Below are 22,703 nucleotides of genomic sequence, written 5' to 3' on the forward strand. Positions count from 1 at the left end.
GTGACGTCAAATTCCTGTAGCCGCAAGCTCCACCGTGCCAGTCGTCCTGAAGGATCGCGTATGTTCGCCAACCAACATAGAGCATGGTGGTCTGTCACCACTTTGAAGGGGCGGCCGTAGAGATAAGGGCGAAACTTCGTGATCGCCCAGACGACCGCGAGACACTCTTTTTCTGTGGTAGAGTAGTTCGCCTCGGCACGGGACAGCGAGCGGCTAGCATAAGCAATTACTCTTTCAATGCCGTCTTGACGTTGGACAAGTACTGCGCCAAGGCCGATGTTACTGGCGTCAGTATGCACCTCGGTGTCAGCCTCTTCGTCGAAATGTGCCAGGACGGGTGCTGACTGCATGCGTTATCGTAGGTCAACGAAGGCCGTCTGTTGCTCATGCGTCCAGGTAAATGGCGTGTCATCCCTGGTAAGGCGAGTCAGCGGTTCCGCAATCTTCGAGAAGTTGTCGATGAAGTGGCGATAATACGCACACAAGCCCAGGAAGCGTCGGACGGCCTTCTTGTCGGCAGGAGGAGGAAAAGCTGCTACAGCGGCAAGTTTGTCGGGATCGGGTCGAACTCCTTTGGCGCTGACGACGTGCCCAAGAAACTTGAGCTCTTCATAACCGAAGTGGCACTTTTCTGGTTTAAGCGTGAGATCAGCCGATCGGAGCGCTTCTAGCACATGCCGCAGGCGATGAAGACGTTGCTCAAATGTTTCAGAAAAGACAACTACGTCGTCAAGATACACAAGGCAAGTCTGCCACTTCAATCCAGCGAGGACAGTATCCATCATTCGCTGGAAAGTAGCTGGGGCTGAACACAAACCGAAAGGGAGCACTCGAAATTCGTAAAGGCCGTCGGGAGTCACAAAAGCAGTTTTCTCGCGGTCTCGTTCGTCTACCTCGATCTGCCAGTATCCACTTTTCAAGTCGAGTGACGAAAAGTACTGGGCACGCCGCAGTCGATCTAACGAGTCGTCGATACGTGGCAGTGGGTACACGTCCTTTTTAGTTACGTTGTTGAGCTTCCGGTAGTCGACGCAAAAGCGTAGCGTTCCGTCTTTCTTTTTGACAAGAACGACCGGAGACGACCATGAGCTGTTGGAAGGTTCGATCACGCCGTCTTCAAGCATCTCTTGTACTTGCGTACGAATCGCTTCGCGTTCCTTTGCCGACACGCGGTAGGGCTGCTGGCGTATCGGGCGTGCGTCGTCGCATGTGATGATCCTGTGCCTTGTAACTGAAGTCTGGTGCACCTTAGACGAGCTTGCGAAGCATGGCCTGAATTCAAGCAAGAGCTCGTGCAGTGCTGCCTGTTTGTCTTGAGACAACTGTGAATTAATGTCGACGTTTCCCAGTGCCTTGTCAGCCATCCTCACTGGTTCAGGCGCAAAACATTCAGCAACGTGTTCTATTTCTTCGGCAAACGCTATCGAAGTACCGCGGAAAAGGTGTCGATGCTCGTTACTAAAGTTGGTGACTAGCAACTTAGATCGGCCATCACGAAGCTGTAGCACACTTCTGGCCGCACAAACACCTTGTGTCAGTAGATACGCTAAGTTACTTTCTGCGACCACTCCACCTTCGCGCAATCCACCACACATCACTTCGACTAGAACACTGGCTCGTGGAGGAAGCATAACACTTTCGGCGGAAACACGTAGCGCGTCGTCACGTCGTTTGTCGGCGTTTGTGTCAATTGCTTGGTCGGCTGAGAACGTGACTACACCTCCCCCTAAGTCAATAACAGCGCCGTATTCCTGCAGGAAGTCAACTCCGAGAATGACGTCGCGGGAGCATTCGCGTAGGACAAGGCAGCTCGCCAAGAATGTCGATCCTCGAATCCGAACTCTTGTCGTGCAGGTTCCCAGTGGAGTAACGACGTGACCACCAGCCGTACGAATCTGCGAAACATGCCAAGGTGTAATTACTTTCTTCAGAAACGTCGCCATCTTCCCGCTGAATATAGAATAGTCCGCTCCGGTATCCACTAAAGCGCTAACCGCATAACCGTCAATCACCACAGGTATGTCGAGCGAAAGCTGGTCATTCCGTTCAGCTGCAGTTGATGTCGGTCCGGTACCCTTCGTTACTCGCGTCGATCGGAGGTCTTCAGCGCGTCGACTGCCAGCGGCCTCGCCCCCAAAGGTCTCTGGAGTTCGTTTTCCCGGCGGGGACTTGGCGACCGTCTGCTCGAATACCGCTGAGGCGATGGTGAAAATCGCCTTGGCGACGGCGAGCGCGACTGCCGCCCGGTAGGCGGTGGCATGCGTTGCTGAGCCAGATAATCTTCAATGTGCCGAGGTCGTTGGCCCAGTCGGGGTGGTGGTGAGTAGGCGGAAAAGCCCCGCAACCCAAGGCGTCGGTATGGGCACTGGCGGTACAAATGATCTGCCTCACCACAGTGGAAGCACAGAGGACGGCGATCCGGAGTGTGCCAAACATCTGACTTCCCAGGGGACATGCGTCGATCGTCGGCGCAATGTACTGGTTGCTCCTGCGGAAGCACAACCGGAGGAGCGGCATGGTGAAATGGTGGAGGCGTGCGTCGTTCCTCGATGTACGGCACCGGTTGGGCTGGTGGAAGTGCAACCGGATGAGCGGCCTGGACAAAAAAGTGGTCGCAGTTTCACCTGAAAGGCGAAGCATCAATTGCGATAGCAAATTTGTAGAGAGCTATACGGAGTAATGATAGTAGCTTTATCAGCCGTATAAACTTGGGCATGCAGCAGCACCGGCAACACGCAGAACTGTTGTCGACGCCGTCGGCGTTTTGCCCGCGTTCGCTCAAAATGCGTGCGGCGTTGGTGAGTGTTGCCGGAGCCTCTGATATAAATAGGCACTTGGTGCCGGCGCTAAACGTCGCCTCCCTTCCCTCCCCTCCCCCCCACGGCCTTTCGTGCGTCAGAAGAAGGCGCGTTTGCTCTACAGATATGGTGATTGTAAAGGAGGAAAGAGACGCCTACTTCTGCAGCCCTTAAGGGAGCACGGCACAGAATGCCCGTTTGTTCTCCGCCATGCGTTCACTCCCCGTGAAAGCGCGCGTCCCTCGCGCCCTTTCACTCGCACATACAGCGTTCGACGGCGCGCGGCGACGATTTTATCTCCATTGACGTCATACGGAACCTCACGGCGACGGCGACGGCGACGGCAGAAATCTGCTTTGGAGTGTCCATATAATTGCTATCGCAATAAAAGCGGCGGGGACGAAGCAGGCTGTCTCAACACTTCTGCGTAGGTCGCACGGTGGTGTATAGAAGGTACAGGCGCGGTGTTAGCAAAAGGAAAGTTGGACCGGAGCGCTTGGTTCACTTCATCTTTTACAACACTCGCAATGGAGCTCACCGTGGCTTATGGCGTGCCATAAACCTTCATTATTTCTTCGCGCACAACGGTGCGGATGAGTTCGCGAAGGTTGTCATTATTGATTCCAATGGTCGTCAAAATGTCTGTACTCGCGTTCACTTGCCGATCATAAAAGTTCGAGCGATGCTGAAGCATCTTTTCCATACTTACAGCCTCGGCTAAAAATTCGGCGACAGTCTTGGGAGGATTGCGCACCAGACCAGCGAAGAGCTGCTCCTTCACCCCTCCCATCAGGTGACGCAGCTTCTTGTCCTCGGTCATTCCAGGGTCTGCTCGCCTGAAGAGGCGCGTCATATCTTCGACGAACGCAGTAACGCTTTCGTTGGGAAGCTGGACTCGGGCCTGGATTGCTCGTTCGGCTCGTTCACGGCGATCGGGACTGGCGTAGGTGTCTAGTAGTTGACGACGGAAGTCGCGCCACGACGTCAGTTGCTCCTCACGGTTTTGAAGCCATGTACGCGCGCCGTTCTCCAGGCAAAAGTAGACATTCCTACGTTTAGTCGCGTCATCCCATTCGTTGCATTCGGCCACGCGCTCGAAGTCGGTCATCCAGTCTTCGACGTCTTCGAAGACGTCGCCATGGAACGACTTCGGCACCTGTGGATTCTGAAGCGTATACCGATTCGTCATTGCACATTCCATACCGGTTGGGGTAGTCCGAAGCACTGCGGTGTCTTCAGTATCTTCAGGAGGTAGTCCCCGGATCCTGCGGCTGGTCCGATGGACGGGAGTATCGACTAACACAGGGCTGGTGCTTCTGCTCCCAGGAGAAGTCTGCGGCATGAGTGAGAAGTACCCCGCACCTCCACCACTTTGCCACGCGCCTTCAAAGGGGGCTAACGACGTTTATTTATAAGCAGCTGGGCTCTGGAGAAAATGGCGGCGAGAGCTAACTATCGAGCGGGGCGGTTAGCACGCGCACTTCTTTCTTCTTGCGCCTCTGCGCTTTCCCTATTCCCACTACTACAGGTGAAAGTATTTAAGGCATGCTTATAATAAATCTGCATGAAAGAGATGTGTTACTATTTGAATGTCATCTCTGTTCAACATTATGAAGCTGAATTTGCGGTCGCTTTTTCCTTACTTTTCTACATTTCAGGCATACGCTCATAATATTGCAATCATTGTCATTGATATCGCCACTTTTATGGTGCTTCCACTACTGCCCGCAGTGCTGACTAGCATCAATGCGTCAGTTCAGAGACGTCTAAAAAATAAAGGCATCTACTGCCTCAAATCCAGCTGCATCAATTTTTGTGGAGCCTTTAGTGTGTCCTGCTTTGATAAGGTAGGTTATGAAGAATATCTGAAACTTGATCCCAAGATATTTACCATGAAAAATTAGACAGAACTATGGAGTTTTCCTTTGCATCTGTCAAAGTGGGTAGTTGTAGGCTACTTCTGCACAGCTTCAAATATACTAGAGTAGGCGTACTGCACAGTATACGAGGCTTAAAGAAACTGTGTAATAAAAGATTTTGCAGTTATGATTTTAATGAACTTGGGGCACATTTTCCTCATTACAATTGAAAGGTAGTGCCTATACTAACACAGACGGTGGCTACTCATAGCTGTACATTTGTCTATCTCGCACACACAACTCTATCATAGAGTTGTGTGCTAGCGGTTTTTATGAGGATGTTACTGTGAATTTTTACATTATTCATTTGAAAAGGTGCTTGTGATATTCTCTTGTGTTAATTTCTAGCCGGCTTTTTAACTTCACTGACCACCATGAAAAACAAAAACACAATTGCCAGACAGCTTCTTGTATGTCTTTTACAGACAGGAACACTGACGGAGGACTGCCTGGACATTGCAGCCATTGTTCCCTGTGAAAATGCAATGTAACAACAGATTAGTGCTCTTTGGAGTTATCAGAGCGTATATATGTCTGTAGTCATTTATTTCAATTGATAAAGCTGTGCAGAATACTTTGATCTTTCATTTTATTAGTGCTCAAAGTAGTGTGTTTAAAACAGCTAGAGCATGATTAGAAACAAAGGGGTAATAGCAAAGTTGACTGCTATGATAATTGGTAATGTGTTGAAGAGCTTGTGTCACAAAAGAATTAGGCAGCACAACGTAAAAGAACTAGACAGGAATGCAGAATGGAAAATGTCACTGCAGGTAATGCAATTACATTGCAATGCAGGGTTTTTCTATGTCCTGATGTAAAGGACAGTACTGCAGGCACGAACCTGGAAAGTCTGGTTAACCTCCGTGCCTTTGCTTCCTCCATTCCCTCTCTCTCGGCTTTCTGCGCTCTTTGAGCATTGTGCTAAAATTCATCTTAGGACCAATAATTAGTTAGTCCAGCAACGCACTCAGTTTAACCTTAAAGGGACAATAAACAGCAACAATAAATAAGTTTAGACTGATAAATTATTCTTTAAAAACTAAGTTTTCACTATTATGTGGCAATGGGTTGATTATTAAAGAACATGAATGTCAAAGATTTATTTTTCTTAGTTTCGCTCCAGAACCCTAGTGCTGGTACGTCAGTGTGGTATCAAGAATTCGGAAGTATTTTGTCATACTTGGGCTTTTGTGGCTCAGTGACAATTCTTGAAACTTGGCAAGTTCGATATTCGGCTTGTTTTGGAATACAGTGTAGTTCATCTTCAGCAATAAAAATGTACCTGCAGCTGTGAGCAAACGTTGTAAAAATACATATTACGGCTAGCTGGTAGCTGGTATGGGAACTTCAAGGTAGCGTCGCCACCCGTCCTCCATTTTTGTGCCTTTTATTGCTTTCCAACCTTCTTCTTACATTAATAGTGGCTTTTTTGGTATTGTAGAAGGGCAATTTACTATTAGAATTGAAAGGATTTTTCACATTAATGTTAAGAAAGACCTCTACCTTGGGTCTAACTTTTTTCTTATCCTAAATACAAAAACGTTCATCCAAACTGCCTTGGTGGCTGCCAAGGGAAGCAATTTTTCTGTTCCGTTTTGCTTAGGTGTGCTGCTTAAGGTGAATCTTTCCTCTAAATGCAACTTTATTTTTGCTTCACATACAATATCGTAAATTATAGTTTGGCATAATGGGCTACTAACAGCTTAGCGTCTTTAGCGTAATGCTTAACATGAGAATGAAATGAGTGACAAATAGTAAACATTGAAACAAATACAAAATATACAGAGCAACAAAGAAATATGTGGGTATACAATGGATTAAACAACAAGCAACCCGTGGCTATGGTGATGAAACAAAGGTACTGCACAGGCTGGAGTAGATTATTAAAGGTGTCAGAACAGCAGTGAAGGACTGCAAGGTATTGGTGAAATGATGTATGTTCAAGTTGGAGTTAAGGGGGTTGTACAGCTAAATTTTGCAAACAATGTACTGGACACTTGTGGAGCAACCGCAGTGAGTGAAACAGTAATATGCTTGCACCTACAATCTATGCTCTCTGGCCTGCACGTTGGAACCAGCAGTGAACAACCTGAAGGTCCTTCCATATGGTCCCATGCTTGTTGCCCTGGCAACATGCCATTCCTTGAACCTTGTTGATGGTGGAGTAGTGGGCTATGAGATGGACATCAAGACGCTACAAATTATTGATTGGGTGAGAAAGAAGCTCTGGAATTGACTATTCCGGAAATTGCAGCATAGTGCTAAAGAAGCTATCGACTTTTTAAGACCGTGCATTATAAAACATGGTATTGCGTGGCTGAGAGTAGAGATTGGAGATGATTCAAGATATCGTTGAGATTCAAAAACTTCACTTTTTTGTAGGAAAAAGGAAAACGTGTCAACATGCCTTAATGTGTCGGTTAAAGTTTTACATATTGCCTGAATTATAATAATTTGAAGCCTCTTATTGGGACCAATTACCTGTGGACACATCTATGCAGCAATGTTAACAAGCCCTTCAGGTGCCAAAGCAAGGAACTTAAGCTTAAACCTATCTTAAAGGGAAAGGCGAACTTAGTTTAATCTCTAAGAATATTTTTTTCAAACCGCATTTGTATTTCTTTATTAAAACAGAACTGATTTGCAGAGAAAAGATGAGTCAAACTTTTTAAATTTTGTGCCCAAACTGTGGTGCAAATGGCATCAGTGTGATGTCACAAACTTTTCATGTATTTGGCACGTCATTATGCAGGAAACGTTTCAACAGTTGCCTGCATGAGTCATACTTCCGAACGCCATGTAATCTTTCTTTATCAGTAAAGGGTTCACTGGTGCTGACCAGGCAATGTCAATAGCGATGATCTTTTGGGGACAGGGTGCGGAAATTTCAAAATGTTATCACCAAATGTCTTTCATTTTTGGATCCTTTCTGGCTTAGAAAGCATGCGCCCATAGCAAGATTACTCTTTTGGTGTTGTGGAAGTGTAGTGTGCTTATTTAACTTTACTTAGTATTGCTTTTTAGTGCCTACTTAAGAACATGGAAGAGTGGATATTTACTATCAATTAATAACGGACAGTGCTGCATTTTTGTCTAAATTTTGTGCAACTGTCATGTTTGCTGTTCAGAGACTGGAGGAACCACAGCTTGGTGAGTCTGTTCCTTTTGAAAAGATACCAGCTCGCATTCTCATGCCAAGAAACTTGCGATTGGTGAGTATGGCACTTTCCCTTATTTTTCTGCATTGTGCTCCATAACATTCACAGTTTGTAAGATTACTTACAGTACACCTTTTGCTCTGTTTTATATGAAACAAATGTTTGCCGGTAAGATAATGCACTGTGGGCTTGCACGTGTTGTCATGTAAGGGTGCTGCTTTACTAGGCTTATCAGTGTATAGCACACCCTAGGGCTATAGGATTTTCTCCAGATGTGCAGTAGAATCTCATTGACACACCCATGTTTGTTACGTTTCCCAGCTCGATCCTTCGCTTTAAAGCACCGGTCCTGTTTTGTTTCAGTAAGGTCATATGGATTAGCTTCCTGTTTGGTACTTTTCTCTTCTCGATTGTTACACCGAAAAACTCCGGCCGTCAGCAACTGTCAGTGGCGGTCTTGTTGACTGCTGAAAAAGAAGCCTCACAGTTGAAGAAAAATTCGTCGGACGAATTCTTCAACTGCGAGGCTTTTCTTCCAAGGAACCCGTATTGGTTTCATTTGTAGCAATTGCTACGATTGAGTGGATGTCTCATTTTCCATTTAAAGATCTGATTATGAGTGGTGGTAATGGATTCTGCGATGTGAAGATAAATCCTAGTTGATGGGGCACAGTTCAGTTTCCTTTAGCCAGCAACTAATCTTTATTGTGGTTTTAAGAACAAGTTACTCTGTTAAACTACGACAGAGACATCCAACCAACCACACTCGTACTGTGGTTTATTTAATAATGACCAAATCATCACCTGTAAGAACTGTTGCTGAAGGGAAATACGTTTTCCAAGCTTTTCTTCAACCTTATGCACATGTACTTTACGTACTTGAAAGTATTTGGAGTTCTGTGGAAGAAAGCACAAAGTTGTTCTTTGTTTGTGCATCTATCCATATAATAACTTATACAATAATTCTTCGAATTACAATTGTCTGTAATGACTGACTTTTGACCATTACTTATGATCCAAACAAAAACCACCAGTTCTGTAAAGTTCACGTGAGCCGTTTTTTGTGCCCATATAGCTGTTGCACTGTTATTTGTTAATTTATTTGACTGTCAGCACAGAGCAGCACAAGCCTGGGGTTTGTAAGGTAGTTCCCATTTGAGTCCCAGCTTCAGAGAGCAAGTGTGGTTGCCACGGCAGCAAGCAGCAACATCTTTCACATCTATGGCAAAGGTGCTCCAGAAGTCATCCAGAAGATGTGCTTGCCAGAAACAGGTATATCATCCTTTTGCTGCCCACAGCATTTACTAAATGTTATAAGGTACGAAGCACAGACAAACTAGTGCAGTCTTGTGCAGAGTGCTGAAACCTCTGCGTGTAAAAGTGTGGTACAGCCTTTTCATTTGGTTCTGTTTCAACCCTATCATCCCTCATGCCACCTGGCCACATCTGGTAATGACAGAGGCACGGATTCGTATAGTGCGCTTGATGAAGCATTGAGAGTATTGGTTTGGGATAAAGCTGGTAGGACAACAGCTGTGCTATACTGGCCATCATCATCATTAATAGGTGAGAAGAGAAAGCACCATGCTGCAATGCTTGTAGCACCTTGCAGTTTTATTAACTCTCATATCTACGAACTGTCTCCTGCTTTTTATGCTTTCTATGAACACTGAAATTAATTTCAATAATTTCAGTGTCGCAGTGAAATTTGCTGTTGTGTCATATATCATATTGTATCCAGCAGAGTTCATACGAAAGTATGTTAATGTAAGTGAAACTTCAGATATTGCTAGTGCCTGTTGTCACATTGTTTGTAGTTCCCCCCAAAATGCTGGGATTTTTGTAGTGATTGTACTGTTTCATTTTTCAGATACAATTGCTCCAATATTCATTATACAAATTGGTCCTATATTACCAATTGTCAGAACATCTGCATAAGATTTTCATTACTAGTACCAGCAAAAAATATGTTTCCTTTGATAATTGATGGATTGTAAAACTCGGCCATCTGGCAGTCAGCCCATGAAGAGAGATAGAGAATTAAAGGCAGGAAATTACCTATACCTTGTGCAATTTGCTACCCTACTCTGTTCATAAACTTTTCTGAAGCACAAATACGCATTGAGAAAACAATTGCAGAATAATTTAGTTCTGAAAATAATCTCAATCATGTGCATATATTGAGAAAACTTGTGCCAAGCAGTGCCAGTGTTGTAAAGGAAACAAGCAAAGGTTTATTAGTAGACATTGTCACTTATGTTAAAGCTCACGGCAAACTCTGATGCCGTCTATTCAAATACATGTAAAACACAGAAATGCTTCTATGAGGCAGCCTCTGGATTGATTTGAATGAAAATTGTTGCAGTTAAGAGAGAAAGTTGAATTGGGGTGATTGTAGGAAATAGAATATTTACATAGGCCATATTTTTTAATATTGCCAAATATTAGTAAGTCTATATAATACTAAAGCACGAACCTTACAAACCCATAACTCTGCGCCAAAAAGTGATATCACACTTCTGTAAACTGCATCCATTAGAACATCAAAAGAGGACAAATTTGATATATGAATTTGCAGCTTACGTGATTTTGTTACAATGCTCTTGAGGATGTTGCGAAAATCCCACAGACATATTAGCGATATATTTCAGAGGGGTGTATGTATACATTCATTTTGGTGCTTTATATGCATTATTAGCCTCAGTTGACGGAATTGTAATATCGTGTTTTATTGCTGAGTTGAGAGGTTGTGAACTTGATCGATAGTTTCACCTTTTAAAATTTTGCAATTTTTAACAATATTTGTAAACATATTGACGGTTTCAATAAAAAATCTTCGTCCGACAGTCACTAGACTTTAACCTTTTCTTTTAACTGCAACAAAGCTCATCAAGTTCGGTTCAGTGGTGGTCAAGAAAAACATTTTCTCCTTTCCCATGTATTTAGACAAGAGCTCTAAAGCTAAAGCTTCCTCTTGGGCAGTATAAATTGATCATTAGCGGTCTACTTAAATATCAATTTTTGAAGGACTTGTATTTCAACCATGCTACTGTTATTATCGCCTCTCTTGTTCCTCTCTAGCAGTGTGTGTCTAAGATCAATTGGTATTCACTGTCTCAACGAAACCACACAATACTTGGCACCCGTTGGTTCCACGGGGTATTCCCAGATAATTGTAGTGGATTACATATACCTAAGCAGACTTACTTCAATATCATAAATTTCAGGGCAGTGTTTTGTGTGCGGCACATTTATGAAAAGCTTTTCATTCATAATCTATCGATTTTAGGAACCGTATTTTTTATTTGGTCCATAAGGTTTTACAATATAGACGACATTAAATTTTTTGAATACTATTGTCAATTTATTTTATTTCTGTGTAACGCAATACTAAAAACAGAAGGCTGTCACAATTATGAAATTACTGTACGTATGAGGTCATATGAAGTGGGTTAAATTCATATATATTGCAACGCTTCAAGATATATAAATATTTGTGAATACAACTTTAGCTAAGCCTTTGTATAAAAGGTGGCAATTTCACATCAGTTGCGAACTAATGCATCATATTTGTCTGCTTGAGGTGCTCTAACAGATGCAATTTACAGAACTGTGATACTATAAAGCTGCGGATTTGAAAACATTATGCTTCAATTTATCTCACATTTATTGATTTTCTGGAAATAATTATAAGGAGTTTGTGGCCCAAAGTAAAGATTGTTTCCTGTAATTCCTTTAATTTAGCTTTTTCACTCAAATTCAACACATTTTATTTAAATCGATTCAACAGTGGTCTAATGAAAAGCATTCTTGTATTTCACATGTATTTGAATGAGGAAATTGGAGTAGGCCCTGGGCTAAATCTTCTTCCTGATGGCCCTTTCTTTAGCAGCATTGGTGCAGTGGTATGCTCGGGAAGGCTTATAAATGTGGGCTTCAGTTTTAAAAGCAGGCTGCGTGGTTAATACTGCCTTAACATACAGTCATAAGATAGCTGTGAAATTGGACTATGTATTTTACAGGTGCAAACGAATCCCTTTAAGAAGCACTTCGTACTGGACGAATTCCGTTCAGTGCATAACATGCGGCTGTGTCATAAACTCTGGTTTCGGTCGGCTGTATGTATGGTGTCAGAGGACCACGTGTTTACATGGAGTGAGGCATCTCACGGTGAAAAACATGTCCAACTTTACTGTGTGCTCTACTTTCAGATTTTTAAACAAGAGCAGCGTTGCTCGCAAATGTAGAAGCTTTGCTTAAATCAATATCCACAAGCATGGGTTCCAATTTTTTCAGTTTTCTGAAACGTGTAGCCTGTTGACATGAAAAACTCTTGAGATTGTCCTTGCTCTCTTTCTTACAGTTTTTGGACGCCCCACAGTATGAGTCCCATGCATTTCTTTTCGTACTCTCTCTGCTGAATTTTATTTTTTCATATTTATGGGTGGTAAGCTTTTGTCATGTTCCTTCTTGCATAAGGATACTGCGGGCAGTTTTCGAAAAAATATAGCGTACATATTCATGCCATTTTTTCAGGTTTTCATGGTTCAACAGTTTCTATTTAACTTTGTCATGCCACGACTTCATAACTGGAGGGGACCTCGTCGCCCATATGAGAAGTTGGGACGGGACCTCATGGCCAAGCCTTCATGGCCACCTCTCATCACTGCTGCTAGCCCCGAGGACGGGCCTCTTTGTGAGTACCATGGCAACTGCAATCATTTTCACTGATGAACACTTTGTTCATTCTTTTTCAGGCCTTAATGTACTTTATGCTGTCAGGAACTGAAAAAACACTAGGCCATTGTAGGTAGTGAAGCTTGCTTCCTACAGCAAATGCGTGTAAGCTAGCGGATGCATGCATAAGCTTTTAAACTTTCTGTGGAATTCTCAAGACATGTGTATAAGGGAGTTTTAGAAATAGAGCACCAAAAGTTAGGGGACCTGAACCGCCAGGCATGCAAAAGAACACTAAGAGAGTCCAAAAGAATGCAGAAGGTCTACAATATGGAGTTCGGGCTTTTGTATTTGCTAAGCATACTTAGGTATGCTATTTCTAAACTCTGTATAGTTTACAAGGCGTAAGCTTATGTTTATATAAACAAAACCATGAATTCAAGACTGTTCCTGGGTATGCATTTTTCTCTTTTGTTACCCACTTTAATTGTGACAAATTCTCTGTGGAGTCAGCATTATTGTAACATAAAGAACACATCTGTGATCCACATACTTATTTTGCCAAGCGGTGAAAATGTTAACATTGCCCCGGGAATTGCTCTCATAGATATCAGAATGCTGAACAGGTATGTGTGGCTGTTTATAGAATTGTGCTTTTGCGATTTGATGTCCTCCAAGCTAACTGCACTTCAAAGCACTTTCAAGCTTGGCTGAGCCTTTCTTCCAACATGCACCAATTCCCATTACAAAATGAATTTGATTGATTGATCGATTGATTAATGTGAATTTCTTTGTTAATGGTGGACATTCTCACATCACATCATCTTGCAAATTTCGAAGCTTCAATATGGTATATAGTGCAACATGTCCCAAGTCTACAGCACAGTGTGAATTCACAATGCTCACAGTGCAGGTTATTTCATTCCAGCATCTCCTAACGATGACCAATCTTCATAACTCCTGAACTTGCCCGCTAGTGGAAAACAAACAGCGAAAATGATGTTTTAATCGAAAGAGATTCATGAAGTGAGCGTGGTGGGTAGGCCCACACTCACATTTTCCACATTTCGTGGTAGCAGCAAGAAACGCAAGAATGAAGCTTTGAGGCATGAGTAACTAACTGAAGACAACTGTGAAAAAGCTCAAAGTGTGGTGCATATTAAAACAGCCATGTTAAGCGCAGGTCAAACGAAAAAATGCAATGCAGCACACAAAAACATTGTGTGATTCATATGTGACTGATAATTGACATGCATTTCTGTTCATGTGTAATAAAAATTGTTTTGGTATGTTGGCCAAGTGCCTCATTTTCATTTATACTTGCAGATCACATTACACTCGAATCTCGTTGATACGATCTTCATGAGAAAAGGAAAATAAAACGCATCACCCAAAAATCGTATTATCTGAAAATAATTGTATGAAAGAAAAAATCGTATACAAGTAAAAAAACGTATTATGCAGAAAAACCTATTATCCAGAATCGTGCCAACGAGATTCCACTGTATATTCATTTCATGTGTTATAAAAATACAGAAGGGTAAAAAGAAGGACACCAACCACAGAAAGAATACAAGAAAAGACGTTTCGGCTCCCCTGACGGGAGCCTTGTTCACAATGAAATCAAGGACGTGCGATACAATGTTTATATGGTTTTTAACATATGACGTAAGCTGCGCGTGTAGATGGGGGGAGAGTTCCGTCATTCCGTTTGAGGGTGTTATCTGTCATTTGGATTAGGAGGGATTCCAAGTGGTGTCTTGAAGTCAAATTTCTTTCTTTTTCTAATATCTTGGCGTTATCCCAATCAATCCTGTGGCCCAAGTCACCTGCATGTTCTGCCAAGGCGTTTGATGCGACTTTTTTCTTTTTGACATCGTTGACATGCTGCTTCAACCGCTGTTCGAAATTGCCTGTCTCGCCGATATATACGCAGTCGCAGTCTTCAATGGAATCCCGTAGACGATGCCAGGAAACTTTGTCTTCGGAAGCTTGTCCTTCACGTTTACCACGAGCGACCAGTCGCGCGGCAATCTGCGCATATTCGCGGGCTCCTTTCACACTCGGAAAGCACTTTTATGTAGCACGTATTGGGCAACAGAAAGCTGCATCGGGAGTTTTTCATTTCTCCTCTACAATTTTCTCATTGACACTTTGACAATTAGGACAGTACTTCTCGAGTTAGTTAGATAATTAATTACAATTAGCTAATGAAATCTCAGTAGCGAAAAAATTACTGCCAGCTAGTGCACTGTACTGGAAACAATACGCACTAGGTTTGCTTCGCGCAATGCCGTTCCTCTTTTTTAAAATTGTGCTGCGTGATAGTTGGGACACCCTGTATATACATATATTGTACTTTAATAACAGTTACATTGGACACTTCGTGTGACCTCGAAAGATTGTTCCCGGAAGTGACGAGCTCATTTGAGTCAAGAGACTATCGTCTCTTGATTGAGCCTTGCGACTAGCGGATTCAGTTAAACACGTTAGGGAGATACATGTGTTTTGTGCGTATTAAGTCGCACAAGTACACATCTATGAAAAAGCAATGTAACGCCTTGTAAAAGATTTAATACAAAAGATACAATCAAGAAACTTTTTCCTGACGAAAGGTCAGTTATTGAGAAGACATAACATATATAAACATTAAACGATATATAGCACTTTCTGAACATAACTTATGACTATAATTATTAGCATAAGTATAATGTGATTCCATAACGCCATAGTTTCATTACATGTCAAACATGCCTTATGCCACTGGTTTCGTTTATTTTCCGGAGGCAGAACAAAGGATTATACAGCAAAAATTATCGGGTGCCCAAATAAATAAGCATATTAACAAATAAATAAATAAGACAGCAATATCTGAAAATTGTGAAAGGACCCTATAGCAAATAAAGGAACAACGTGGATTGTGTTATTGAGAGGCAAATGCAGCATACGACGAATAAAAATGAGGAAAATGCACAGACTAGGGAGTTTTACAAATAGCCCAACCACGTGTCTTTTCTTATCCAAATGGCCTCACTCTGCTGGCGCTTGTATTTGTTCGCTCGTGCACTCGTCCTGTGCATATTCTGCATTATTTTTCGGGTATATCGATATAAATGCGACTTGTGGCATTCAGTGTGTTGCGTGACGGCGAGTAGCTCTCTGGAGCATCGATTGTTTTCATTACGTTCACTCCTCAACGGTGTTTGGCTGGCTATTGTTGTTGTTGCCGGCTTCAAAATGCATTCCGCATCGTACATATCACCTGTGAAACGTTCAAGGATGGGTTCGTGTTGTGTCGTGCTAGGGTGCAGCTTTCGCTCAGGAACCAACCTCCTTTCGAAAGTGCGAACGTATAGGTTCCCTAGTGAGACTGGCAGCGGTGCGCCGGGACAAGTGACAGCCTACCAAGAGCTCCCAGATTTGCTCTGCTCACTTCATCCAAACTAGGTTACTACGTGGAGTAGCCGGACTGGTATAATGCGGAATAATAAAAGTGCTACTGCGCGATTGTTCTGGCTGTATGCGGTGTAACTCACCCGAGAGCAGCTCGACTCTCGCCCCGAGCTTGCCCGCTCGTCCAGTTTCTTGGCTCAGCATGGAACGCCATGCTAGGAACATGAGTTTTAATTATTGTTTAGCGGGTGCCACGCTGTCGCCGTTTTATTTTAATGTTTTTGTATCTGGGGCACAAGTGCACTTCTGCAGCTTTAGTACCCTAGGTACATGTGCGCATTGGTTTATCATGTTTGATGTCCCAAAGCGACTCGGGCTATGACGGACGCCGCAGTGGAGGGCTCCGGATAATTTCGACCACCTGTGGTTCTTTAATTAACGTTCACTGACATTGCACAGTACGCGGACCTCTAGCATTTCGCCTCGATCGAAATGCGACGGCTGGTGCCCAGACGGCGTCTTTCGGGTCAGCAGCCGGGCATCGTAACCGCCGAGCCACCGCGGCGGCATGTGAACATTCGTATCGGTATCGCAGAGCAGAATTGCAGAAAAGCTAGCGATTTCCATGCATGCATGTAGGAAGTTTCGGCCACATTCTACAAGCATTTACGAAATAACGGAGGCCAATTATGGATTGCAATTTCGTGCCCAACACTACAGGTTCCATTTGGTTAGAAGTGTGGTAAGTTCATGAGCATTTAAGTTAGTTCCATTTCAGTCGACCTAGGTGTCTTGCACTAAATGACTTTCGAGAATGTACAGTTATTTGTTAATGCATATTGAAAAGCAGAAACAAGGCATATGACGCAGAAAACATGGGCATGCACACATGCTCAGTTTACCACTTCATCCTCTATCTTGCAGCCAAAAAAGTGCCATTGCGAAATACAAAAACACACGTGTGCTTGTGTTGTAGTGCACGTTAAAGAACCCCAGGTGGTCAAAATTAATCCAGAACCCTCCACTACGGCGAGCCTCACAATCAGAACTGGTTTTGGCACGTAAAACTCTAGAAAGAAGAAAGTGCCATTAAAATTTTTCTAGTTTTCGGCAGTCCCATTACGTGCCTTGAAGACAACAGTCTGCATTCATTGCATGTCCTCACTAATATGCTCCGCTTGTTGCTTCGGTGTTGTAAGTAAGGGAAGGTGTTTGGAGACTGAAGAAAACGAAAATCGCACGACATCATCGTCCAGCAGATCGCGCAGCTCTCCGCCTCTAAACATCAGCTTTTGGCGATACCGATCTTTCGCTTCGGTGCTAAGCGCCTTAAAGTAGTGGCTCGTCATCTCGACAATATTCACGATGTAGAATCAGGTCATCACAGATTCCACCCAGCAGTTTAAACATCGACACGCCGGCCTCACGTCGCGCATGCCTTCAAACAACATAGCCGGAAGTGCTTCTAGCTCTCCTGCCGGAAGTTCCGATGGGGCAACCAATCAGCTGCAAGCGAGGTTTGGTTTGTAAACACTAAAACCGTCTATGGAACTGCACTCAAATTTCGCATTAGGGAGTGTTGTAATCATTGGTGAATTTTTTTTATCTGGCTTGTCTCTATATTTCTGTAACGTTTGCAATACAGATATGGTTATCAGCTATTGATTTCATGTGTGCATACAGTGCCGTGTACATATGTATACAGCATAGCTCCAATATCTTGTTAGCCATTATCTTGGAACAATTCAGTATATGTGTGGTGCACCTGATTAGCAGGTTACTTGAGGCCAGTTTATTCAATAACTTCTAGAATGCTCTCAGAAACATATGATTCGTATCTTTGCAATGAATAATCTATTACACAGTCTCTTCCCCCCTCTCCTTCTTTTTTGGAAAGCTCTGAACAGAGTTCATGCACTCCAGACCTGTCAACTTTAGAATATGAAATATACTACTGTTAAAGTGATAAAATACTAAACATTGCTTGATTACTGATGATGTTGATCATTTCATAAAGAATGACATAAGGGATTGGCAGACTTTTCTCTGTAGGCGTACTGTGAACAGGCAATCTCTTCTATAGTCACAGCAAGAAGGATCTGCATCACAAGCAAATGTTTGTACAGTAGGTTTATTCATGAAATACTCACATAATGGCACCCAAAATATTGACTGCCATTATACATTGGCTTTATGAGTTAGTGACTCTTCTGTGTGAATATGTTCATGCAATCTATAAATCTAAAATATCAGGCTATGAAAATTCGGTCAGCGACTGCTGAAATAGATGCAAGTGAGAAATCGTAAAATTATTGGTACATGCAAATGGCAACAATCGTAAACAAGATCTAAAAATTTTGCATTTTAAGAGGGTATTTTACAATAAAATCGTAAAGTTGGCCTGTGTCTGCAGTGTGTGAGAGAGAGAGAGAGAGAAAAACTTGAGAAAGCAAAAAAACAAGGAATGGCCCATGTTCCTAGATTGTAGAGCTCTTACACATACTTTCTAGCTAACAAAGCCTGCCTAATACTTTAAAACTGGTGGTAGAAACCTTACTTATTGGACATGCATTGAGCACTGCCTGGCTTGCTTTGACAATGCACTTAAGTTTAGTTGGAGATCTTACGGACATTTATCATCCAGTTTCTGATGTTCACAAATGCTACAGACTTTGGCAAGTAAAAGCTATAATGCTGTCTCAAATAGCCCATTTTGAATGATTGGCGACCATCATCATTGAAACGACCAATATATCAGCAGGAGCTCAAGAGGCATTTCTGGACGTTGTCAATGCTATAGGCATAATATCACAAATAAATTTCTAGTTTAAGGCTACTTCCGTACCTATCAACATATCACCTCATTTTTGTTTGTGTGACCTTGATGTAGCAAATGCGTGCTCTGCTTTAAAAAAGTACTAACATGATAATTTTACTTGTCATTTAAAAAAATTAAATGAAAGTTCTACCCTTTTAAACCCTAGCAAATACGGCAGCTGCCAGGGCACCCTAAATGGTTTACTGTAATACTTGTTTCTGTGGACCAATTTTGGCTTGGATACTCGGAAGTTGGACGTGTCATGACATCATTACACACTGACTCACTCTGTTCCTTCAATTGCTGCAGCTATAAGAAATGCTTGCACCATCCGTTCATCTTGTTTTAAGCCGCATCATCATACCTAGCCTTGTTGCAACATGATGTCAGCAAACATTGCTCTCTGTCATGAGATCATGCCAATGTTGATGATGCCATGTCCATCAATGATGCCATGCCGATCATTCGAGATTAGTTTTGTATCACATTAAAACATTCTTACAAAAGTTCTTCAACCAATGTTTTTGCATGTGAGAAACTTGTGGTAGAGTTTCTATAACTTCAGAAATTGTGTGTCGGTGCTCATTTGAGGTTGCCGCTGTGAGCTTCAAAATTTGTATGCTGTTTGCAGACGCCCGCTAATGCTATGTTCAGTTGTAGGACCGGCCTGCCTTCCAAACTGATGGCACTGCATGGTTATGGCTCAGGTCTCCTTAGCTCACGTTCTGGTGAAGCACCACTGCTCAAGTCGCTTTGTGGTCCTCTTGTCCGAATTTGGAGGCCACCTTTGGCAGCGCGATGTCCGACGACAGTTGGCCACACAACTGCCCCAGGATGGTCCCTGCAAGTTGCTGTTCCAGCAGCTGATAGGTATCTGACACTCACAGGCCTAAAATGTCACTGTAGAGGCATCATGGAGCTAAGAATTGGGACTGCATTTAGGTCATCCAGGAGGGCATTCACTCTTTGTGCTGCAGAAGACATTCTGTATTTTCCATTTTTTGCTTTCAAACCTTTTCAAGCTCGGCAAAGAAAGCGAGAAGAAACCATTTCGAATATTATTTATTCACCGTTTATTGGAGAACAATTATTTCACCTGTATTAGTAAATTGCTCTTCTACAATACAAAAAAGACATTGTTGCCGTGAGCAGAAGCTTAGCAAGCCAGAAAAGCTGCAAAAATGAAAAGTTGGTCGCATTTGTTCGGGCCGAGTTAATTGTTTATTGGTAAAATCAACTAACTATATTGTATTCCGAAAGAGACAAAAACTTAACTTGGCAAATTTCAAGAACTTTCACTGAGCCAAAATGGCTGAGCTACGAAAATATGCATTGAAATCTGTCAGAGAAAATGAAAGCCTTCTTTTTCTCTTCTAATAATCAGCCTATTATTCTGCGAAATTCATGAAAATATTCTTCTTAAAAAATACTTTGCCAGTCTAAAATGATTATTGTTTCTCTTTAGCGTCCCTTTAGTGTAGCTCTGTCACCACCATTTGTCTGCCTACAACAATTAAGCTTTGTTTCCACATGTGTGAAGGTAGTGCCATTCTTCCTTTTCTTGTCCAAGCATCCAACCTTCCCACCATCTATCACTGCTGTCATTACTCAGCCCTCCCAAATTGAGTCTATATGAGGCCAGTTATGGTGTTGGACTCATCTGTTGGCTAGCCACAGAAAAAAATAGGGCAGAGACCATAAGAGGACAATTGTCAAAATCAGTCGATAGTTTCCCATTAAACCTGCTGAGATATGCTGCCGAGGACCGACACTTGTTGAGTTAGCTCTCTTGGCTAATGCTATGAGATGTGTGGGTGCTGTGACATTGCACTGCCTCCATGACTGGCTCGCGTTACATTACAAAGCACAATAAAACTGATGCAAGGACACACATAGTGCACTGGTATCAGGGTCAGTCTTCCAAATCACGACCTTTGATTACACTGTCTTTGGGATTGGGCCAACTTTGAATGTGTCGTCTCCAGGATTAGCCCAGTTTACTTGGCTAGATGCAAAGCTGGTCCTCGCGAAGTGCGGGAAGAGGCAGTAAAAGCTAAGTGAAAAGTGTATAGTTCCTGCATGACACCCCATCCGGTGGCCATGAATTTACATTTATTTCAATTTATGAGCCATCATCTCTTTAGCTGCAATTTTATTAGTGCCCGAGTCATTTCTTGGCTCAGAAAAAAAAGTTTTTAGAATGGGGTCATTATTTGCCCTCAGTGTCCCTTTAAAGGGAAATCTGTGAAGTATATGTAGTGTTAAAGGGCACCCACCACCTCACAAATCGTTTCCAGGAAATGTTTTTAAAGCACATTTTGTACAAGAAGAGTTATTAAAAATCAAATGTTGTCTCTGCCAGTCGTTTGCGTCATTGCTCTTCTTCTTGGCATTTATAGCAGCTGGAGGTTGTGTTGGGGCAGGGCAATGCCTGCGATGCTACCTCTCTCCTCCCTCCCAGCTGTTTGTCATGGTATTGAGCTTTGGTGTATCAGGACAATAGTAGTACTGTTGGCTGCCAGCAGATGATGCCAATGCCATATTTGATAGCTTTCCATTGTTTCATCAACCTTTGCAGTAACTGTAGGCAGACATTGTCTGATTATTAATTAAGCACAGACTTACTGTTGCTAAACATGTTATTTAGCTACCACACTTCTGAATTGCAAGTTGTTTCAAACACGTATGAAAGGTATAGTCCATTGAAGCATGCATAAAGTTCTCTGCAATAATAGATGGAACCACAATTTATATCTTCGTCGTCATCATGATGATACAACAGCACATGCAAGAAATTCACTGGCACGAAACTCGCCAAAGCATGCAGGCACGCTAAAGGATAGACAAAAAGCGGCACTTTGAGGAGGTAGCACAACTCCTGTAATGACTGTCACTTGAGACTGGAAATGCAGAAATGAAGTTAATTGCACTTTTTAACCTGGTGGACATTTATAATTGTTGCCAGTCTCACTGAATAATAATAGCATTACTGGAGGTGTTCTGGTTGTCTGGAAGCATTCATCAGTCATGCTGTCTCAAGAAATCAAGGAAGCACACTGGCCAATAGCCCACTGTGTTTCAATTGATAAGCCTGAAATGGCTGTATGCATGAAGCGGCAGGTGCAGGAATAATATTTGGCTCTGCTGTTCACGATAGCACAGTCTTGTGACTGGCAGCTTTATTTACCACATCCGAAAAGCATTGCTTTATTGAAGATCTGGATGTGAATGGCAGCTTAATTGTCCAATTTGCCTCATGTGCAGTGCCTACTGTTAGTGCATGTTGTCTAGCAATAGCAGATTTATTGGGCATCCCTGCAAGCAATGATCACCCACAACAAATGCCATAGTGTTAAGTAGTGACACAATTCTGTTTGATCACTTCTGTGGTGTACAGACTCTTGGTACTGAAACCTAGCTTAGCTAAACCAATCTACCGTGCTGATGGGCTTTACCTAGCTATGTATTAAAACATATGTTCCCCTAGATGTTCCACAAAACTTCTGCTATTGCCAAGAACAGCTATTCTTGCTGTGTTTGCAAGCATGGAAAGCTTAGCAATTGCATACTTGAAAGCAATGTTGGGCCCCACCTGAATACAGCCACATCATGCTTGACTTTTCTTGAGTGTAGTTTCATGGATTCATTGGAAGTAATGCTTGTTCATAAGCAAATAAAACATCTTGCATCATTTTTACAGACAAGCCACGGTCACTACGATCCATCTGCACGGTTGCCATACTAAGAGCAGTTGGAAGGCAGAGACTAAAGTACCTCAAAAGCTTTCCGTTCCCTTGAATGTGTACAGATTTCTTATATATGCGGACTTGATTCCTAAAGCATGTGAGCTAATAGCTGTCTCTGAGTAAACTATGACCTTCAAATAAATTTTGTGCCACCTGAAAAGGTGCCGCCACGGTGCAGTGCACCTTTGAACCTC

At 42.8% G+C, this 22,703-nt stretch overlaps 1 long non-coding RNA gene and 1 pseudogene across 1 annotated transcript; both read left to right on the forward strand.

The window, feature by feature from the left end:
- The window catches only part of LOC119445289 (polyamine-transporting ATPase 13A3-like), a 32,194-nt pseudogene extending 22,866 nt beyond the window's left edge, over positions 1 to 9,328 (forward strand).
- Positions 9,329 to 9,569: 241 nt separating this feature from the next.
- On the forward strand, positions 9,570 to 13,846 carry LOC119437448 (uncharacterized). The gene is made up of 4 exons (XR_005189376.2): positions 9,570 to 9,642; positions 12,239 to 12,322; positions 12,412 to 12,571; positions 13,481 to 13,846. It is a non-coding gene; the product is annotated as an uncharacterized LOC119437448 (long non-coding RNA).
- Positions 13,847 to 22,703: the final 8,857 nt, after the last annotated feature.

The sequence above is a fragment of the Dermacentor silvarum genome, chromosome 1 (assembly GCF_013339745.2).
Source record: "Dermacentor silvarum isolate Dsil-2018 chromosome 1, BIME_Dsil_1.4, whole genome shotgun sequence".
Classification (NCBI taxonomy): domain Eukaryota; kingdom Metazoa; phylum Arthropoda; class Arachnida; order Ixodida; family Ixodidae; genus Dermacentor; species Dermacentor silvarum.